The sequence below is a fragment of the Vipera ursinii genome, assembly GCF_947247035.1.
Source record: "Vipera ursinii genome assembly, chromosome: 1".
Classification (NCBI taxonomy): Eukaryota; Metazoa; Chordata; class Lepidosauria; order Squamata; family Viperidae; genus Vipera; species Vipera ursinii.
Window position 1 is genome coordinate 131,891,651 of NC_139512.1, and position 11,879 is coordinate 131,903,529.

General features: G+C 38.3%; 1 long non-coding RNA gene across 2 annotated transcripts; it reads left to right on the top strand.

The window, feature by feature from the left end:
• Positions 1–3,584: 3,584 nt before the first annotated feature.
• LOC310632946 lies at positions 3,585–8,269 on the top strand. 2 transcript variants are annotated; one of them, XR_014490947.1, is made up of 3 exons: positions 3,585–3,947; positions 4,159–4,350; positions 7,214–8,269. It is a non-coding gene; the product is annotated as an uncharacterized lncRNA (long non-coding RNA). The 2 variants fall into 2 exon arrangements; XR_014490946.1 differs by having other exon boundaries at positions 3,585–4,350.
• Positions 8,270–11,879: the final 3,610 nt, after the last annotated feature.

An 11,879-nucleotide genomic window follows, 5' to 3' on the forward strand; every position in this document is an offset into this window, starting at 1 on the left:
CATCACCCTTACTCTGAATTGGTAGGTAAATGTTGTGCTCTCTACTTTCCAGTTTACCTTGTGTTTCAAAGGATTCCTTTGGAGGTAATCAAGCACTGCTTCAGCTGTTCAACTGGACCCATCCCAAGAATCCATCAGCACTATGTAAATGTGTAAAAATGATTCATGACCATGGCTCCAAGTTTGGAGTCATGAACTTTTGCACTGCGTTTCCTTCTAAAACTCACTACCTTTTGTGTAGTGTGAAAGTATTTGAGACAACTGTTTCAGATAAAGGCATCTATCTTAGGTCCAAAAGCTATTTCTGATTGGGACTGAGATAATTTATCATTTTGAAATTTACAAAGGATGGAACATTCTCTGGAATAGAGATAATGGTAAGTGATTGACAGAGACTCTACATGCTAGGTTTTGGCTAGGCATCCATCTTGATCCCTAGACTCTATGGCCATAAAGGGCAGCCCCCCTCCACTTACAGTTGTCCACCATGGCTTGGAAAACAATGAGGTTTCTCAAAGAAGTAAGTGGAACATGTGCCAGAATGCTTTATATGACTTTAGATAAGCAGTCTCCATAAAAGTGAAATACATCTCCTGCAGTAAATCAGAAGTTACAGATTGTCCCCATCTGCTGAAGAATCAGTGCCAGACCAAACAAGAAAATCTGGGAGAAAAGGAAAAAAAAACCGGGGTGGTGGTGGTGGGGAAACAAAGATACAGTCCAGTACATTCTTTCCTAGACAGAAACTCTGCTTAGATATACCCATGTATACTCATATATCTTCCATCTGAGTAAAAGAGTAAAAAAAATGTTGCTTGCAGAAGTTAAGTTACCTTCCTTCAAATGAAGTAAATATGAAAAAGCAAAATCAAGAATTTTATAAAGCGTTTCATTATTGTAGTGAAGAAAATAAATTTAACAAAAAAATATAGAGCACATCCTCTTCCCCTCTGTTTTTGGATGTGACCAAGGTCAAATTCAATTCATCTTTTTGTCCAATCCCATCATACCCAAATTGTCAGTTGTAGGAACAGGGTATGGCTAGTCTAAAGAAAATAAGAAATAGGGGTGACATCATAGCAGTGTTCCAGTATTTGAGGGCTGCCACAAAGAAGAGGGGGTCAATTTTCCAAAGCATCAGAAGATGAGATAAGAAACAAAGGATTGAAACTAATCATGGGGAGAAGCAACCTTAGAACTAAGCAGAAATGTCCTAAGAGTGAGAATGATTAACTAGTGGAACAGCTTGTCTTCAGAAGTTGTGGGTGCTTCATCACTGGAGGCTTTTAAAAATAGACTGGGCAGCTCCTGGTATAGACTCTCCTGTTTGAGCAGGGGGGTTGGACTAGAAGACCTCCGAGGTCCCTTCCAACTTGTTCAGATTGTTCAGATTGAATGAAGAAAACTGATCCTATCAACTTGGTGTTTTCCCCCCCCCCACTGTATACCTGTTCCTGTTAATACAGGTTGTCTTCAACTTACAACAGTTCATTTATGTTCAAAGTTACAATGGTACTGAAAAGGTGACTTTTGACCATTTTTTTTTTAATTCCATTTATATCCCGCCCTTCTCCGAAGACTCAGGGCGGCTTACAAGCTTAGCAGTAGCCTTCATTCTATGTATATGCCTGCTTATTAGGGCTTTTTCACACACACCCCAAGCGGCATTATTACAAAGTCAGCTTAATTGCCCCCAACAATCTGGGTCCTCATTTTACCTACCTCCGAAGGATGGAAGGCTGAGTCAACCTTGAGCCTGGTGGGACGCGAACCTGCACTAATTGCAGGCAGCTGGTGTTACTTAAGGAGGCATCAGCCCACTGCTCCACCAAGGCTTTTTCCCAGTCATGACCTTTGCAGCACTCCTGATGATCATGTGATCAAAATCTAATTGCTTGGCATCGTATTTATGACCATTGCTGTGTCCCAAGGTCATGTGAACCACCTTTTGCAACCTTCTGACAAGCGAAGTCAATGGGGAAGCCAGATTCACAATGACTTATCAAGTGCAGTGATTCACTTAACAACTGTGGCAAGAAAGGTCATAAAATGGGGCAAAACTCACGTCACAAATGTCTCAGTTAACAACGGAAATTTGAGGCTCAATTGTAGCCTTCAGTTGAGGACTACCAGTATGTAAAATCAATAGAATACAAGAAAATCTAGCTCATATATTTCCTGTGCCACATCCCTATTTCTCATAATTTGGATGTCAACAAAGATTTTGTTTCCAAATGATGTCCCTGGAATCCAAGTTTCCTTTGGGGAATAGAGAGAAGTCCCCTTCCCATCTCTAGTTTCATGTTTATGAGTCTTCTGCAGTCATAGATGGATTCAGATTGTTGACAAGTAACTTCATCCATAAAACTTGAATCAGATGGGAATGGTAGCTCTCTCTTTTCCACCCCCAGTTTTATCCCAGATGGCAATTTGCAATGAAGGCGCTGACATCTTTTGCAGTTTAAACTCTGTAGCTGGTATGCGGAGTCCATATGTGCTTCTTTCAGATACAACAAGAAACTCACTACCTATCGCTAGCATTCTCAAAGAGTTGATAGCTCTTGGCCTGATTTCAAGAAACACAAATGGATCTATTTCAGTTTGTTCTCGTACAGTAATAAACCTAGCAAAGGGGGAGAACAGCCTGAAGTCTTGAGTTATTCGGCCCATCTTCAGGAACAGCAGCTACCTAATCACATGTTGAGAGTCAGGTGGCATACAACTTTCATATGTTCTTATTTTTATTACACAGAAGCAAATCTCAGTTATGAAATATGACGTTTTCCCAAGGTAAACGGGTTTGGGATTGCACCCTTGCAATTCAGTCCAGCGCATGTTAACCAAAAAGTAAGGGCCATGAAATTAAATGTTTTCTTCTCAGAAGAAAGATGCAAGATTTCTTAAATTGGTGAGCTGCATTATTCTGATAGAGGATTTGAGTGCCTTCCCTAGCAGTATGGGGAATTTACAGAGAACAGGAATTACCTTATCACAGGAAGAATACTGATGTGTGAGCTCTTAATAAAGCTATTGTATGCTCTCTGGAATCCAGACAATGAGACTTATTACCATTATTTATGGATGTATAGAATTGTAGCTTAAATCTGATCAAATAGACCTGCACTGATCAATTATTCCTTTTAAACAAATCAGAACTTTTAATAAAATAATGTCCTCTTTTGTTGTAGGATCAAAATCACAATGACAGCAAAGTAACTGTTTATATAACCAATATCAATGATACAAAAACTAACAGATTTAATATCCCAGTGACAGGATTTCAAATGCTTAGAGATCAGATTTTGCTTGTTTTTTCTTTAGTCTTATACTTTTGGGGAAAACTGCCCTCTAGCCATCTTCCCAACATATATCTCACCATTATGTAAAAGAAAGCACCCTATGGATATGCCACTCAGATGCAGATTAACAGCCTTTATATAAAATTTAACCTCCTGCTTCAATCCTAAACATGTTGTTCAAAAACCTCATTGTATTCTGTGCAATCCATAAGCAACTTGATTTAGAAATATCTCATTCACTTAGTGGAATCTGCTTCCACGTAAATGTGTAAGAGAATGTGGTGGTTATTGCATATCTATTAATCACTGTATTATTTAAATATGAGATTCAAGCAGAACAAGATTCAGTTAAAATGAAGTGAGACTTGACACTGTAAGGCAAAAGATTCAAACTCATTCCAGGTTCAATTTGTGTGTGTGTGTGTTTTTAAATGAGCATAGGTAATACAGGAAGTTCTTGATTTACAATCATAATAGAACCTTCCCATTATGGTTATAACATTTGACAGTTGTAAAGCAGATTATCATATGACAGACCCAATCTTATCACCTTTTTTTTTGCAGCAGCAGCAGCAGCCGTAAACACCGGGTTTGTTGAAAATATACAGTAAATTGTGGTCATGTGACCATGGAACACTTCAATCAACCGTAAATGAGGGCTGGTTGCCAAGCATCCAAAATGTAGTGACATGACCATTGGGGTGGGGTTGTACCTTCACAATTTCAGAACTGGGTTATAATTACCTTTTGGGAAGGGGTCTGTTGTAACTTCAACTGACCACTGAGTGACCGGTGATAAGTTGAAAGCTACCTATAATGGAGACTTGTCAAGATATTTGCAACTGCTTCTTTTTTGCAGACTTGGATGGAGAATACTAGGAAGGATACACTGTTTAGAGGTCACCAATCCTGCCACTCAAAGACTTCATCACAATAATATTGTGGCGCAGTGGTTAGAATGCAGCGCTGCAGGTTACTTCTGCTGACTGCCCACTGCCAGCAGTTTGATCCTGACCAGTTCAAGGTTGACTCAGCCTTCCATCCTTCCAAGGTCAGTAAAATGAGGACCCAGATTGTTGGGGGCAAGATGCTGACTCTGTAAACCGCTTAGAGAGGGCTGTAAAGCACTGTGAAGCAGTATATAAGTCTAAGTACTATTGCTATTTGTATTTTGATATTTGCTTAATGACTCCTGCAAACAAGGTCACAAAATTTTATAATTATCATGATTTATGATGGACAAGCTCCATTATGGTCATAAGTTGAGGGCCACTTGTACAACACTTACTCTTTTGTTTCCCCATAAATTTGTTAATTGAAAAAAGTACAGCCAGACTCCACCTGGTTTTTTTTTGCCAGCATAGACTAATACAACTTTTCTCCTATAATGTGTATTAAATCAACTGAAAGATTTAATTTTAAAAAGCCCTGTTTGAATGAAGGATTGATTTTCCTTTAAATCAAATCATTACAAGGTTATGATTACACAAATTTAGTTTTCTTGCAATTCAATTTCATATCTGATTCAAATATATTCTGATGCTATCTCAACATTTTAAATAATAATATAATGATGATGATGATGATGATGATGATGATGATGATGATGGTGGTGGTGATGATGGAAGGGACCTTGGAGGTCATCTAGTCCAACCTCCTGCTCAGGCAGGAAACCCTATACCATTTCAGACAAATGGCTGTCCAGTCTCTTCTTAAAAACTTCCAGTGTTGGAGCACTCACAGCTTCTGGAGGCAGGTTGTTCCACTTAATTGTTCTAACTTTCAGCAAGTTTCTTCTTAGTTCTAGGTTGCTTCTCTCCTTGATTAATTTCCATTCGTTGCTTTTTGTCCTGCCTTCAGGCGCTTTTGAGAAAAGCTTGGCTCCCTCTTCTTTAAAGAGGAAGAAAGCACCAAGGGTTAAATGACAGAAATGCAGGTGAGCAGATCTTTGTAGAGATATTCTAGAATAGATCCTATGCATTTTGGTACTGAGAGTCTATGGAGATTCTTGACCATCCAGGTCATGGTGGTCCCACAGGTGCTTTTCCAAAAGGCAACTGGGATTTCTTGAGTTTTTTTCCTTTGAAAACACTTCGCTTCTCTTCCACGAGGCTTCGTCAGCTTGGTACTGAGACTCCAACTTCTTTTTTCACTTTACACTAAGGCAGCATTCTGATGTAACTCATATTTTACAACTGTTTAAGTAAGATAATAACTGCTTTCAACTAAATCACATAAGCTAAGTTATAATTATATATTGCTGTAAAAATATTTTAAAAATTGCCTTCGCTAGAAACTTAAACACACATCATTAGCGTTGACATAATTTCACCTCAAATGATATTAAATCCAATTTTAAAAATCATCAAGTGATTAATGAATTAAAAAGTAATATATTAATGGTATTAGGGACTCACTGACAGTGACATAGTACTTTTAATTTGCAAACCTATACAAATTAACCTGAGAGTATTTACGACTGAACTCAATGAGTCTTAAGAACAGATGTCATCAGGATTGCTTTGTTAGTTACACATTCTTGGCCAGAACTTCAGTGCCTGAAGAAAAAGAAACCTTCTTTCCTTCCTTCCTTCCTTCCTTCCTTCCTTCCTTCCTTCCTTCCTTCCTTCCTTCCTTCCTTTCTTCCTTCCTTCCTCTTTTAAATGAAGGTATTGAGCATTTATAAATTGTACTAAGAATGCAAAACAATTTTTGGAAAAACACCCAATGACACAACTAAAGACTTTGAACCCTATGAAAATAATCCTTGATGCATGACCGCAATTGAGTCCACAATTTTTGTTGCTAAGCATGACAGTTGTTGAGTGAGTATTGCCTCATTTTATAGTCTTTCCTGCCACAGTTGTTAAGTGAATCACCACAGTTGTTCAGTTAGTAACATGATCGTTAAATGAATGTAGTTTTCCCATTGACTTTGCTTGTCAGAAGGTCCCAGGTGATCACATGACCCCAGGACACTGCAACCATCATAGATATGGGTCAGTTGCTGAGCGTCTCAATTTGGATAACGTGACCATGAGGATGTTGCAATGGTCATAAGTGTGAAAAAACGGTCATAAGTCACTTTTTTCAGTGCCGTTGTAACTTTGATCGGTCACTAAACATTGTAAGTTGATGGCTCCCTTCATATAGAATTTTAAAAGAAAGAATGCAAACATGATTTCTTCATACACCTATTTTCAACAGCTATGCTCCATAAACAATGTGTCTCCTCAATGCTTGCTAGTTATTCATTCATCAATAAATCTGTAGCCAGCTTGTAGTGGTTAAGGTGCTGGATCAGGAACTTATGAGTTCAACCTCCTGGGTCATGGAGGCAGGTGGGTGACATTGGGCCAGTCCCTCTTTCTCAGCCCAACCCCACCTCCCAGGGTTATTGTTGTGGGGAATAGCATTGTATGTGCTACCTTGAATTGTACAAATGAAGGTGGAATATGGACCAAATAAATAAATACTCTGTAGAATGTATGAATAGGACCAACAGTATTCAGAACAAAGTGGTTCATCTCTATTATTGACCAAGCAGCTGTGATGTAGAAGCAGGGAGGTTCAAGGCCCATGTTTAGCTTCAAAATGTTTGAAGAATCCCTTCCAAAAACATTGCTGAAATGTAATTATTTTATGCAATGGAAAGAAGAAGTTATTACATACACAGGAAACAGCTTTTGAGCTGAATTTTAAAGCCCAGATCTGGTCTTGGGTGATAAAATTCAATACCTCAGCTTTATTAAGGGCTGCAAAATTCTAAGTGACCATTAGATGGCAGCAAGAGAGAGGGAAGAAATTCCAATACTTTGCTGCCATCTAATGTTTTGTACTGCATAAGAACACCTTGAAAAAGTTTCAAAACTGCAAATGCAGGTGTAACTCCTTTATCTGGTTTTATTTTACAGGCTTTGACACAAGCTTGAAAACAAATCTTTCCCTGTAGGCGTCTCACATGGAAAAATATCAGGCTGATTTGCAGCAAGAGAGCTTAAAGTCTTTTTCCAAATCATTGTTGTGGTGTGTGTTGCCATAATGAAAAGCAAAAGTGATACACAAGCAAGTTACTAGCTGGAAATTGGGAGCTACATCAAGAATGGCACTTGAATTCTTTTCTAAAGCCATCAGGTCAGGAGTCAATGTTTGTAAGGAGAACATCTGGAAAATTCCTTTTTTCTGGCATACTTCTTCATTCATGTAGTCTCTAGAAATTCAATTTATTGTTTTTATTATGTACAGAAGGGGTGAAATTTATCACCACTGAGTTTTGTATGGGTCTCTTGTCCGTAATGTGTGGCTGATTTTAATGCCACTCATTTACATTCTGCTCCTATTTTCAAAATTTATCATTAAAAGTGAAATGACAAAGTTCAACAGGAATGCACCTGAATTAATATTCTGGCCTAACAGCTGCAGTTACACATTAGTTAAGTTAACTCGGGTGTTATGCCTGCTGCAAGGATTTTAAGGAGTGTTTATACTTTTTCACTTACTGTAGCTCCACAGCATGATAAACAGTTACAAATTCTTAAACTCTGTTGCACTAATGTGTCTTCCATGTTAGTGATTCATTTCAATGCAGCAAAGGAGTTTTTGTGAGTGTGTGGAAACATTTTAACATCACCTGCTGAACTTGCTTGTTCCAGCCAACAAATGTTGACATTTCCTTTTTTTCTCTTCAGCTTTAGATTTCAAATTATTATTTGTATACATCTGATTGTGCTTGGTTTGGGTCAGGATTCTTAAATCCTGACATTCTGAAATGAATATAATAACTATGGGTTGTCTGCAAAAATCAGTTGGACAGCTATAATTCTTGCCTTTATCATCTGTGAATATTGCAACATTTTTCTTTAACACCCTATAAATAAAGCTATTGTTAGGAAATTCATTATGGTAAAATAAACATAAAAAACTGTAATGTTTTTTTAAAATCACAAATAAAAGCAATCATAAACTTTTCATATAGGTATGTGAATCTATCTATCTATCTATCTATCTATCTATTTATCTATCTATCTATCTATCTATCTATCTATCTATCCATCCATCCACACACACACACACACACACACACATACATATTTGGTATGTATCTGTATTTGTGTGAGTTTGTATGTGTATGTTTATGGGTAGATAGATAAATCAATTCAACTCACTGCAATACTTACAGAAAACCACAAGATGTCTCTTGTAACTTGCAGATGAACATGAAAAACACAAAGCCTGTCAGCAACAACAACCTGCAGAGCACTATGTACCCATTCAGTGTGCAAAGAGGATACTTTTCCTGCTTGAAATAAAGATGTTTTCAGCACTGCTATTTTTAGGTGAGATAATCACAGATTTGGATAAAAGAACAAAAAGAACACTTGCCTACAGGCCCACATTCTTCAGGCATAAGAATATCATGGTATAACAGTGCCGTCTGTATAGATCTTGGCAAGAATAGTCTCTGGGATGGGAAGTTCTTGAAGCTGAAGAAATAGGATCTATGGTAGGTAAGAAATAGTCTTAGGTAAAGGCTTTAGGTGAAGGTGCAGGTGGGACAAACTTTCTCTCTCTGTAGGACAAAAAATTATGACTCTACATTTACAAACCATTATCAGTCTTCCACCAAAGTTCCTTGTGAGTTCAACTAATCCTATCCAGCATGGTGTACAGGGGACACCATGTGGAACATGGATACGTGTAGTGGGAATAATAGTTTCGAGGATACCAGATGGAGGAAGAGTAGGATCCTCCATTAACTCTGCTTAGGGGACTTTTTGAAATTAAGAATATGCTATCCGATTAAATCATTTCTACCTATTTTGAACACTTATGAAATAAAGTTATCTAAACCAAATGACCAATTCACGGAAGCTGAGATGCTGATCAACGTTTTTAGCTACTCTTGTCTAGGTACAATTACCATGATCATTAAGAAAGTGCTAGGTCAATTAACAGATGCTGAATATAGCCACCATTTTTTATGCTTAGTTCATGTTCTTGTACAAAATAAGCATCAGCTTGCTTCGGGTCTATGGCAATTCACCAGGGCCAACTCACCATGGCCAACCTGCTGTGGTCAATTTACCACAGGACAACCCATTGAGGGACAAGAGTTACACTAATATAAAAGAAATAGTGGAATAGAATCATTGAAGAAAGGATGCAAAAGGAGAAACAGAATGAGCTGTGAATGGCAAAAAATTTTTTTTTAAAAAATTGTTTATTTTAAATAATTAAATAGAATTGTTAACTTGTCCCACAGAGAGTTGTCCCATGGCAAGTGGCTTGTGGTGTGTTGGCTGTGGCAAGTTCTCCCATTTTGTCACAGAGAGCTAATCCAGTAAGTGCTAACTTTAGCTCTTCTGCTGGCAATTCTTATCGGTCCAGATCCTTGAGTAGTTTAACTTGACAATAAACTAAATGAAGCAAAGGGGCAGTTGAGTGAATAAAGAAGGCAAGGTCTTCAAAGACGACCAAAAATCAGAAAGAAGAAACTGACCTGAAACTAGAATAAGTTCCACGTTAGCCGTGGCTCTCTGCAAATTTATGAGGATGATAAAATGCTGGGTGGGAAATCTCTGGAGCAGCCGAGAATTAGCGAAGGCCATATTCATAAAGTGTCAAGAGCTAATTATATGTGGATCTCAGCCTCCAGGGGAAAAGAGAGGGAGTCCTTTCATTAGATGGTGGCAGGGAGTTTCCATCATTTGTCTTGCTCAGGAATGTCATCTCTTTAGCCTGATGGGGGAATTCAAACTTGGCTGGAGGGCTAAGAAGAAATGTACCATTAAAAAAAAAACAAACCACCCCACTGAGCAGTGATACTATTTCCATCTATTTCCCCCACCCACCTGATAGAGTGGATTAAAAATAAGTGCACAATTTAAAGATGGCTTAAAGAAACGCCTTAATGACATGAGGAACATTCATTAAAATGTGGTGACAAGGTATAATTGGGGGGGGGGTTTAAGAGAATTAAGCATTTTTAAATCCTCCTGATATCTTCCTTAAATCTACCGCAATGGAAATCAAAAGACCTTAAATCTGTTTAAGTGTATCTGTCTGTGTAACGTATTATTATTATTTTTTGTAAGTACTCTGTGCTTATTACATCAGTGAGTAGAGTCATGTGGAAGTGAGCCCATTGCCTGGTTTATTCAGGCCATAACAGGTGGCATTTTTTAAAGGTATTTTTTTTCTAGCCTGTATTTCAGAACCATCCATTTTCCTGTTTCATTTTGGGCAGGGAGACAGGAATCGCCTTTCTTAAATATCTGGGTGCATTGATTGTATCATAGGGTAACTTTGGGCTACGTCTTGGAATGCTCCAACATATTGGCCTTTCTTGGAAGGTGATTCAGGGAACAAAAAGACGAATCCAATGCTGGCTTTTGACCCCAGGAGCCCTTTCTCCGAATCCAGAGGGCAAAATCCAGGCATCGTAGGCTTTCCAGAGGCACGCTTAGTGAACCTGGTGATAAAATGTTGTGGATCTTTAATTTGCATTTTATTTTGCTTTAATATACAGTATGGAAGCTTTGCTGTTATTATTTAGTTTTTTTTTAAAAAAAAGAATTTAAATCAACTATATAGACTGAGAGACAGGTTGATGAATGAGAACCAAATGACAGCCAGCTTAGTGTACAGGTTGAGTCACCAGGCTAGAAATGGAGAGACGTTTAGTCTTGCTGTAGGCAAGGACCGCTGGGTGACATTGGCCACTCACTCTATTAGCTCAAGAAAGCAGGCAATGGCAAATGTTTCACAAAATCTTGCCAAGAAAAGCTTGGAGACTTGTCCAGGCAATTGCCAGTGACTCAACAGTGACTCAAAGTTGTGTGCATACACACACACATAGAGTGATATGTATATAAATAAATTCACTTCTACACACAATTGGAGAAAGAGAGAGAGAGAGAGAGAGAGAGAGAGAGAGAGAGAGAGAGAGAGAGAGAGAGAGAGAGAGAGAGAGAGAGAGAGAGAATGAATGGTTAAGGGGTTTTAAAAGATTGATGTACTACTTTCCAAGAGACTGACATAGGCACACAATGTAAATGCTTAAAAGCATGATTGTTCAGCCCTTTTCCTGAATGTGCTGCTTTTTCACTATAGTAGTTAAAAACTCCACCAGCTCACCATATCCCAGTGATCACATGGACATGTCCAAGTTGTTTTCTGGGAAGTGCTTTGGCATGAGTTTTCTGACTTCTCAGTCTGGGATTTTCTAGTGGTCTCCTGGCAGGTCCTAACCTGATCTTACCTTGCTTAAATAAGGCTAGTTAGGTGAGGCCTGGTCAAGGTAATTATAATTTAGTAGCTGACCGGCAGAAGTGATATATAGAGAATGAGTGAGCAGTGTATTTTGGGGGTAGTATCCCTTTAAGAGACTGTGTCTGAGGGGAATGGCAGTTGGAATCTTTAGCTCACTTCAGCCATTTGTACATAACTATCTTCTGCATCCTGTATGCTCCCTGAATGTTGTTGTTTCATATTGTATATTAAACCACAGTTCTTTTGACAAACCACTGTCAGATGTTTATGCTCCTGTGTTATCACAGGGAGAAAACAAGAAAGGCTGCA